Source organism: Falco punctatus (assembly GCF_963210335.1).
Source record: "Falco punctatus genome assembly, chromosome: 7".
Classification (NCBI taxonomy): domain Eukaryota; kingdom Metazoa; phylum Chordata; class Aves; order Falconiformes; family Falconidae; genus Falco; species Falco punctatus.
Window position 1 is genome coordinate 61,497,940 of NC_137587.1, and position 10,326 is coordinate 61,508,265.

A 10,326-nucleotide genomic window follows, 5' to 3' on the forward strand; every position below is an offset into this window, starting at 1 on the left:
TCAATAATCCTTCTGTTACAGCTCAGATCTCAGGGCGCCACTGAATTACCCCAGCGCAGGCAGACAACAGTCTCTGCCTTCAAGATCTTGCAGTCTAGAAAGTATGCTGGTGACTAAGCCTAGAGAGCAAAAATGCCAATCTGGAGACACCACAGCAATCCTGAATAAAAGCAAGGCTCTTACATAAAATATAAAATGATTCTGTGAGGTATAGCCTGTAAAGGGAAAGAAATTTAACCTTAACATAAGCCACAAACGTTTGGAGAGCCACTGCTGCTAAGCCCAAATCTCCAGTTTGCTAAGCAAAGTCCATATGTCATACCTTCAAAAACGGAAAGCGAAGTATGGAGGAAACCAAAGCAGCAATTAGATGGGAATACAAAGTTTTCTGAGAGGCAAAAAAATTCCTATGTATGAGATGTGGTTGAGGGAAAGTGCCAAAACGTTGTCCAGCATTTGGTGAAGTGTTCTGTAAGGGCAAGAGAAAATGTTTTTCCAGAGGTATGTGGAACAGTTTAAAACCAACAGCACCCACATTTTTGGGGAACAGAAAGGCATCAACACAGATCCCCTTGTAGGCAAAATAAACTGCCTAGCAAAGTGTTTCAAACCTGCAAATACGCTCTGGCATTGACAGAGGAGATGTGGGCTTTAAAATGGATTCTGGAGCACACTACACTGGTATTTTAACTCATACACACAACACTAGCAAGAGAAACCGTGTAAAAGTAGAATTTGTTTTATACTATTGACATAAAAGACCAATTCAAAGGCAAGTAATAATTATGATCTATTTTAACCAAACTATCTTTTAATTCTTCCAATAAGATGGGCAGGTAAATTATCTGGTGGCCGGATCCAGTTACCACTGGAATCAATAGAAAAGATGCCATTTACCACTGGGGTTAGGAACATTAAGCTCGAGTTCTGGTATTAAAACCTAGTTTAGACAAGTAACTGCATGCAAGTCCCGAACAGACAGCAGGGAGAGCTGTGCAAAGGAAGCCTAAATCCCCACAAATTTGTACAGAGCACTCTGCTTTCAGACAGAAGAAGAATTAATTCCATAAGACGATATAGCAAGGAAAATCCTGTTTAGCTTTTACACCCAATATGAGAACTGGATCTAATCATATATAAAATTTGGGTACTGTCACAGAGCAGTCTGCAAATCGTGGTAACTCCATAGCTGCAACTGAAAAGCCAGCACAGCATTAATGCACGTTGATCCACATCATATAAATAAACCACACAAAGGGAACGACGTTCAGGAAAACTAGTCGACAGCTAAGTGTTCAAAACAAAAATTTTCTCTAACATTCGAGGATGAGCATTCCTGCAAATGTGGTTGAAGGAGTCATACTTTAAGTTAGTAGTTTTTAATGGAAGTATACTGGGAAGGTGAGTGGCTACAGCTGATATTCATTCTGGTCGTCAAAGACTGGTCCATGCAGACCCCAGGCGTGTCCAGCTAATGTCTGGGAGCCTCTCGAGCCTCCTATGCAGTACTGAGGATGCTCAAAAGCCACATCAGACATCCTCTCCCCTTCGGCTGTGCACTCTGTGCTTGCTCTCTGAAAGACTCAATGCAATCTTTTTCCTACCGTAAGGATGTTGCAAGAGAATGAAAAGTATAAGCAAGTATTTTGGAGAGGAAGAGAAATAAGGCCCACTGGTTGGTAAGAAAATTAGCAGATGCCTTCTAAACTGAGCTTTAAAAGATATTGAATACAAGTTTTGATATTACAGCAAAAAATACAGTGCATTCTTGCACGGTACTGTGAGATTTTTAGGAATGTCAAAATCTGTAGAACTCTGATGAAAATCAGAGTAGAACTCTGATAGCTTGCCAAATTGTCCATGGTATTTCAGAACTTAAAGATGCAAATGGATGAGCGAGGCATCTAATGGAATTTGCAGAAGTGCTTCTTCGTGTCTTTGGGCACTCTGCTGCTTCTGCAAAACGTGGCCTTGAGTCCCTAAAGCAACTTCTGGAAAAGGACATAATTTTATAAGGGAGATAAATCCAATCAGCTATCTGAGTGTCTAATGACCCTGATATCAAATCAGTTTTGAAATATTATTGTTTGATTACACCACAGCACAGATGAGAGAGACGTCTCTGATGGATAATGTACGGAAATCTACAGAGATCTGCAGAAAAAGTCAGCTGTATTTGCAGTTGCTGTTGCAGAACAGAGAGCAATCCAGTTGGAGAATAGAAGAAACTGGAAATAAACTGTGCCAGGATTGAAGAGAAGGTGCCAACCAGAGTATTTGAGTGTCTTCGCTTTCACCAATACACATAATGGAGGCAGGAATAAAGCTTCAGCACTACTCTGAGACTGCAGTATGGGAAAGGTGTTTCCATTTTAAGCATGAGCAAACCCAACTTTCTTGCCTTTGATGCTAGACCATGATCTTGAAGCTGTCAAAACTCTCATTTCAACAACATGTGAACAGATGAGCTGCCACAGAGGATACAGGGAGAGCAGAGGACCTTAGCACCAGGTCAGAAAAGGCTGAGCATAACATTCATAAAGTATGTGGGTTTATGTCAGTTGGATGTGCTTATTCAAAGTAGGAGGCTGGTGGCAATTGTATGAAACCAGCCAAAACAACATCTGAAGGAAGGTGGCCTGTATGGATTGAGAAGTGGAAAAGGGGCTTGTGTTAGCCAAAGCATCTCTGCTTTCCGGTGTTCTCTGCTGCTCTTAAAGATACCACCTCTGCTTACAAACCTTACCTTCCCTAAAGGAGAACATCTGATGGGGCTAGCAGAAGGAAGGACAAAAGTTTATTAGCTCTTTGAAACAGGGTCGCTAGGGTAAAATGCATTACTTCCCTAACAAATAAGGCAGATGAAGACTGATGGGCACTTGCCCTAATTTCTTCCAGAAGGATGTCACTGTAGGCAGACTGAGCTGGCTGCCACCCAGCTAAGCACCATGCCATGGCAGTGTGATGTCCAGCAGAGGCCAGCTCACCTGAGAACTTATCTTGCTTCTCAGGAAGGTTTTGTAGTCCGCCCTGAACTCGGTGTCGTCTTGGTCAGAGTGGCAATGGTACCTGGGCTAGGTAATTAAGAGTTACTTTGAGTATGTTAGTAAGAGCTGGAAGCACAGCATTGAAGATGAACTGAAATTAAGATCTTGGTTGACTCTCAGATCTTCATGCCTGTAACCCACATGCATGCCTGGATACAGCAAAAGAATGGCCCAAAACAGCATTCACATGCTTCAGAAAGGTGTGAAGGAAGGTACACATGCCCATCGCCATACTGATATGGGAGTAATTGTGCAGATGAAATGGGTACAGCACTGCACGGAGCTGTAGTCTCAAGCACATGCTGGGGTTTGTCTGCAGCATTTGAAAAAGCTGGACAGATTCAGAGCCCAACAATAAGAGCAGTGAAGACCTTTCCATCCTCTGCTAAACATGACTCAGCATTATTGGTGGTGCTGAATCATTTCATGCTGTCCTATGACAGGAAACCATGCAATTGAGACTGGAAGGTAATCTCTGCTATTAGCTAGCATCAAGGTGGGTTTTTTAAGAGGCAAACTGCAGGGAACCTAGGAATCATGAAGAGACAAGGATTTTTCCCTTTCTTTGGCAAAGCAGCTTGTGATCTTGAGGGACACCAGAAAGGGTCAAGATCCCATGGGCTAGCTGGCTAAGCAAAGGGGTGACCCCCTTTCCCTGCTGACATGCAGTGATGGTTGCAGGATAGATCCAGCTCTGTGGTTGCTGACCACCCTGGTCTTTGAGAGAAGGCCCGAGTAACAGTGATGAAAGGCTGAGCTGGGAGCCCAGCATCCCCTGCTGTGTCATCTAATGTTGGTGTAGTAGGCAGTATTAGCAGACTAAGTACCCTGCAGTCTGATGGTATTACTTACATATCAATTACTACAAGGCAGCAGGGTATCATTTATACAATAAGTGGTAGACAAAACAGCAGGGTAATATTTAGAGGGCAAATACTATAGAGAGGAAGGCTGCAATTTGTTCCTCAGCAGCAGGATGTTCTGTGCACTCCAAAGTACCAAGCAGGATTAGGGTGACACTTACATGCCAACTACTGTATAAGGACAAGGTATTATTTAAACCCCAGATACAATGGTAGGGAAAGAGTATTATTTACTAACCCGACTGAATGCTACAGCAGCAGTGGCAGTAGCTGCATGGTATAATTTACAACAGAGGAAAAGGCATCATTTGCAGACCGGTTATTACAGAATGGGAGGGTATTCGTTATGGTATAGCACTGAAGTATTACTTTGAAGCCAAGTGCTATAGAGGTACAGGGTATTATTTATACACCAAACACCATAGAAACTATTTTTCTGGGGTAAGTAATAGTGACAGTTAATCATTTATATGAAAGCCATCCTGTAATTTCCAATATGTGAACTACGTGATTATTTCAACCTTGAAACTGTGGTACAGATGATGTAATGTTAATTACACGTAGATCTACGGCTGCTGTACCACAGGACTGCTAAGCTGGAGTAACCTTCTGAAGTCAATAGATTTGTGCCAGCAAAACTACTGAATCTGCCCTGCCCTGTGCAAAGCCTGTGGTGCCCGGGGATTTCCAAGGTTGTGGCGGGGTGTTTATCCCTGACCCTGTGCAGGATCCCAGCAGGAGCAGCGGGTTTTGCTGTGGATTATAGGTTATTTAATCACCAGGAGAGCGGCTGCTCTCCCTGCGGAGGTGTGAATGATGGATGGGAACTCCAGCTGGAAGGGATCAGCACCATCATTTTCAGCTGTTTATCAGCTGCTGGCCTCTGCATCTTCTTTACACACCTTTTTGCTCCAGTCTTTGATCTAACCTCAGTCAGGAGATGTTCCTTGGTTATTTCTTACTAGTTTCCCCTATGGATTTTTTTTTTCTCTGCCAAATTATTCCTATTTAAATTTCTCGCCTATTAAGTCAAATCTGTAACTCCTGCAGCCATCACAGAAGATTCCTTCTGTCCTTCAGTGGTTTTCTACAGCACTGCTAATAAAGTGTCCCAGTTCTCTGCCCAGTGCTAACCAAGGGCATTGGAGAAGCCAAAGGCACATGGAAATTGCCAGACCAGATGAAACCAATGGTGTGTTCAGGCCAGTATCCTGTCTTGGACAAGACCTATATCACCAGCTTCAGAGAAAAGTTCCCATCATCAAAAAATAGGGAATAAGTTGCTGAGGAGGAAGTTTCTTTTTAACACTAGACATTTAGTGGTTACCTTATGCCTTGAAGCATAAGTATTTACATTCCGTATTCTCCCACTAATGTAAGCTAGGTTTATTTGGCATGGCTTAATAGACAGTTTTACTCCTGTCAGGCCTAACCCTTGAGCACTCTCCTGCCAGAAGATATTTCCTTTTCTGATCACTTTGTCCCTACAATACAACATGGTCGCTCTTGCAAATGCCCTTTTTCTTGCTTTGCCTGATGTGGCCTCTGTTGAAGCGAGTGCCTTTCCTCTGGGAACTGCCCTACCCGTTGCTGGGCACGGAGGAAGGCTGGGTTCAGCTCTTTCCACCCTTGTGCAGCACCAATGTGTGTCAGAAGGTCCTTGGCTCCCAGGTAGTTCCCTGGTAACATGGTGGAAACCAGGACTGTCTCCATGTTCAAGGTTCCTGCAGTACCTCACTAGTGTCACTGCTGCCAGGTCAAACAGCACAGACCTGTCTTTCTTGGGACAACCCATCACCCAGGTTCTTCACAGCAATCACTGCTCCTTTCCATCATAAGCCTCCACATTCTCAGGACACAATGACAACCTGGGGGAATGGAGCCGTGAGGTAGGACTCTTCATCTGAGTTAATTTTGGGTCTCTCCCAAATTTTCCCCTACTTCAGCTGATCCACTGTCTCTGGCTCACACTGGGGTTTGTAGAAAAGCCGTGCATTGCCATGCCTTGGTTGACATAAAGAGTAACTACAAAGGTGAAACCTGGATGATTACGCTTGTCAGAGGTCTTCTGCTTCCCTGCTTTCATCTCTTGCTCCCTTCTCTCAGCAGAGTCCTTTCTGTGGCCTCAGCTCTGTTCTTTCCCCGTGGCTCCCAAGCCCAGTGAGGTTACATCCTCAGCCAGCATCAGGGAAAGGCAGAATCATGGAAACCTGCAGGCAAAGCTGGCTCCCAGGTTGCTTCCATGCAGCTTACACAGCAGGAACAGGGACCTAGTGGCTTCTGGACTTGGCTGCATGGCCAGTGTGCTCAAGTCCCATCATCTCCCTTATCCTTACTTGGTTGTCGGGGCAGTGACACAGCTCCAGCTGCCTCTGTCAATGGGCTGAAGCTATTGGGAGCATTAGATCACTAAAGCCGACTGCACAGCGGCTGGGCTTGTAAAGCAGGGGAAGGAAATTGGAGCATGGTGGTCCACAGGGCTGCTACTTAACACCTCAGGGCATTTCAACAGCTAAAGCACACAGAGGCTCTTGGGGTACCCAAGCTGAACGATTCTGGTGTTTCTCATCCTTCCCCCCACGCTTCTGCTCTCTGGAATGTACAGAGCAATCACTGAGGAGGGGGAATATCATGCAAGGGAGAAATGGAAATTTTTCTTAAAAAGGGAAAGCCCAACGCAAAGCTCATGGAGGAAAAAAATCTCGTGTGAAGCGTCTCAAAAAAGGCTGCGCGGGCAGCACGACAAAACCCCCTGCCTATTCATCAGGCCAACAAAAAGCTTCTTTAGATTTATACTGTGAGTCCATTGAGAGGGAGGGGAGGGGAGGCATCGCTCACACACCCACCCTTGTGCACACAGGCAGAGCCCGCAGACCTGCCCCGCACACACAGGCTGAGCTGTTCGGCCCTCTCACAAGGAAGCACTGAGTTTTTAAAAGTAAACTGTAAGGTTTCCGTTGTTGCACTGGGCTCAAGTATTTTTTTTTAAATATATAACAGCTCCCTCTCTTTGCCGTCTCTCTCTCTCTCTCACTCTTTAAACAGCCCCGGCTGCTCTGGGCTGCTCAGCAGCCGTCGCGCGCTGGCTCCGTATGTGGTCCAGCCCCGCTATGAACACTGCTTTTGTTGCTGCTGCTGGGAAGCTGCCTGAGAGCGGCACACACAGCCCAGCTTGTTTCACACGTGGAGACTGCAGTGGGTTCGGGGAGGGGGGCATAAAGGAGGAGGAGGAGGAAGACAGCAGTTTGGAGAAGGTTGTCTTGTGGTAGAGCAGCCGTCCCACCACTGGTGGGGGAAAGGGGGAAGCAAGGAGACGGAGGAGGGTGGTGGTGGAAAAGATGTCTCAGGCAGCTAAGAAAGGTCCCGTTGATTTTTACAATGGGATCAGTTGGCCCCCCAACCAGCCCGCGTTTCTGCCCAGTGTAAGCCAGCATGGAAAGGCAACAAAGTCACTGGATCTATGCAACTTACAGAGTTTGCAGAGGATCTGCCTCAGAGAGGGAAGAGGAAAGAAAAGATCGATAATGAAGTGGATTTTAGAGTCCTCAGGGTTTCTGACCATTATGCACATCCCTGGGTGATACCAGAGCACTGAATAACAATCTGGTCTCTCTTTTCATTTACACATTCATTCATTCATTTCTGTCTTTGAAGTGATACCATCCATCCTCTTCTTCTCTAAAACCCTTAATGTTCCTCACTAATTAGATAGTATTTTACTGTGATGAGCTGCTGTTTGCTCTGACAGTGCTAAGTCCACTGAACTTTATTAATAACCCCTTTCCCTTAGCAAGTTTTTCCCTCCGTCTCTTTCACTCCCTCAATTTCCTATCTCATCAGCTCTCTTCACCCATCCATCCTCCAGTCCTTGTGATGCTGTCAAACCCTGCTACTGTACACGGAGGTGATTATAGGAAACATTAAACAGCAGCTCAAGTGGAACAGATGGAGTCTTCCCCCAAAGACCATTCAGGCTGCTGAGAGGGCTCAGCCAGCACAGGTACATCTCCAGCCCACAGCCTCTGCCCCATCCAGCGATGGTGGGAGGCGATGCCTCCCCTTTCTTCACTCCGACAGCAACTCAAAACATCTCAGAAAGGGGCAGCATCTCCCCTTTGACCTGTCAGGCAGATACAGTCTCTTGAAGCCAGAAGGAAAATATAACGTCAAACAACCAAAGCAAAGAAACAAATAGGTTCCAAAAGCACATGGAATTGCCCTCCTTTGCAAGACCAGAAAACCCACCAAACTCAGTCCCCAGACCACCGGCCCCTCTGCCCAGCCAACATCCTTTATTGGGAGCTTATAGACAAAACCCAAAGTAGTGAGGAATGCTAAGAGATTCCTCTCTCCCAACTATTTCATTGTGGGATGTTATCCCCTTTCCACATCTGGCAAACTTATTTTAGAAAGCTAGGAAAGCTTTTCAAACTGAAGTTTTTTGGCTAGACGACTCAAAAGGGAAAGGTTAAAATTTATGCTTTCTGCAGAGGATTACTTAGCACAAGGTTTAAATCAAGAGCCTTAAAAAGTAGCATATGAACGAAAAGAAGAAATTTCTGATAGATTCTGAAAAATAAAATCTTATTTTTTGCTCTGCCCATTTCTGGAGAAGAGCTCAGCTCTCTGAAAACTATTGCTAAAAATATGCTTCATCTGTGAACGGATTCGGAAAGAGGGCAGGTACTGAGTAACGCCCGAAGCAGCTAAATGGAAATAACGCAGGAGACGCTGCCAACCACCAGTCCCTGCCATCTTCATGCAAAGGGAGCGTGCTGTCAAACCCTCCAGCATCCAGGCTCTCTTCACTCTCTTTCTGAACTTGTCAGCCCCTACAGAGCTTAACGCCCCTCTAGCTCAGAGATCGCCCTTTGCCTTCCCTGTAGCAAAGCAATGACACCGATCAAAGCAATAATCGTGAGAGACACTGCAGCCGTTTGGGACGCTTGCAACAAACCAGCACGACAGCAGCCTCCTTCCCCAGTGCTCAGAAGCAGGATCAGACACATCTCCAGTGCTTGATCAGTAGCTGAAATCCATCACAAAGAAACACCGATGGGTCAGAGGGTCTTTTGGGGAGAGAGAATGGGGGTAACCCTGTCTCTGCTCTCCCGCTTCGTGGTTTTGACTATAGGATCTCTTAAGCCGGGGGTTTGCTTTCCCTCCCTTCCCCAGCCAACTGATAAAGTTGACACATAGTTGTTGCCTCTGGATATAGGTTCTCTCCCCATAACGGATGGGTTGTCGCTGGGGACCATCGCCCTGAGAGGCACTCGGGGCACAGGCTCCCCTCTCACAGCAGTGCTGCTGGCAGAAGGGAAACTGTGGAGAAGCTTGGGCTCAGTTTACAACTTTTCTCACATTTCTCTGCTGGTTGCTCACCAGGGAAACAACCAATCCACTGACTGAGAGCCTGCATCTTTAGAGCACTGAGGAAAGAAGTAGAAAAGTTAAGGAAAAGATACCAAAGAGAGAGGAGGGAGGAAAGTGCAGTATGTTACCTTTAACAGTTCAGTGCAGTGCTTCCAGAAGCTAAGTCCCATACACCTGGCAGACAAATGAGGTGTTTTTCGGTGTTCAAGAAGGAAAGAGCTTGCCACTTCTTGCTATTACTGTATGTCTTCTTCACAATCTCCAGATGAGTTTTCCTGCCTTTCCTTTTTTTTTTTCCTTCCCTGGTTCCCCAGAAGAAATCAAAATTCCCTGTGTGGTATTTCAGGTCCTTTCAGGCAGTGGCAGCAGCAGCAGCAGGCTTGAAGAGTAAGTACTGTGTGTGAATGGCAAAAAAGAAAGAGAGGGTTTCAGACCACATTAGCTGCCACTGGCTGCAAGAGAGACCATCAAACTCCTGTCAGCCTCCTTAGATACCTCTTGAAGAGCTGGCAAACTAAGTGTATTGGATCCTCCTCTGGATTTTAGAGTAAAGGTAGGCAGGCATCCAGGGGGCAGGGGGAAATAGGAGGGCTTATGGACAGAAAAGGAAGCCCAGCCTCTTGGAAAGAAGCAAAAAAAAAACCAACCACCCAACCCAGAAAAGAAAAGAAAGGGGGGAAAAAAAGCATTACCAAAAAAAATAAAATACTGTAAATAGAGAAAGCTGAATGGGGAGGGGGGGATTAAATTTAGCCCTCTGGTTTGGAAGCAAACTGGCTGGAGCACCACAAGTGGTTGAGAGAGAAGAAATAGTTTGTGTAATGAAAAGAGAACATGGTTTATGCAAACTAAAATAAGATGAAGCTAATTAAGGAACCTGAGCAAAGTATGTGCGTCTGCGATGCAATCAACATCACTGCAGTCTGAGTAGAAACAACCAAATCTAGGAAATCCAAAGAGAGGAGCAAACAAGAAAGTTTAGGAAACTCTCTTACAGGGCTCCACTAGCTGCTGCAGAGGAGGAGGCAGGTGATAGCAGTGGA

The 10,326-nt window shown here is 45.6% G+C and overlaps 1 protein-coding gene across 4 annotated transcripts in view; it reads right to left on the reverse strand.

The window, feature by feature from the left end:
- Nucleotides 1–9,939, reverse strand: part of ACAN (aggrecan) — a 51,207-nt gene extending 41,268 nt beyond the window's left edge. The window contains exons 1-2 of one of the 4 annotated variants that reach the window (XM_080396191.1): nt 9,779–9,939; nt 9,412–9,677 (exon numbers count right to left, since the gene is read on the reverse strand). The gene's annotated coding sequence lies outside the window, so the exon portion shown is untranslated. Of the gene's footprint in view, nt 1–2,987; nt 3,075–9,411 lie in introns of all 4 variants that reach the window. The other 3 variants (XM_080396192.1, XM_080396190.1, XM_080396193.1) reach the window with 3 other exon arrangements.
- Nucleotides 9,940–10,326: the final 387 nt, after the last annotated feature.